The sequence below is a fragment of the Propithecus coquereli genome, unplaced genomic scaffold (genome assembly GCF_000956105.1).
Source record: "Propithecus coquereli isolate 6110/MARCELLA unplaced genomic scaffold, Pcoq_1.0 Scaffold17, whole genome shotgun sequence".
NCBI lineage: Eukaryota > Metazoa > Chordata > Mammalia > Primates > Indriidae > Propithecus > Propithecus coquereli.
Window position 1 is genome coordinate 707,276 of NW_012141635.1, and position 291 is coordinate 707,566.

Genomic DNA, 291 nt, shown 5'->3' on the forward strand with positions numbered 1-291 from the left:
TGTGAAGAAATTATAATTGCCTATTAGAAAGATCTAACTTTAAATATCTTTGATATTTTCAGAAAAAGATCCCCCCATCACATACTTTAATTGCTTGAAATTCTTATGCGCATCAGTCTATTGAGTATGTGCTCTGTCATAAACACTATCATCTGTGATTTTTTTTACTCTTTCTTACACACTTAGAAACTTTTGGCATGAAAATTAGGAAAACTCCTTTTTACAATGTAAAAAAAATAGGTTTAGTCTATTAATTCTCCTGGGTTTTTCTTTTGGAATAATTCATTAAAC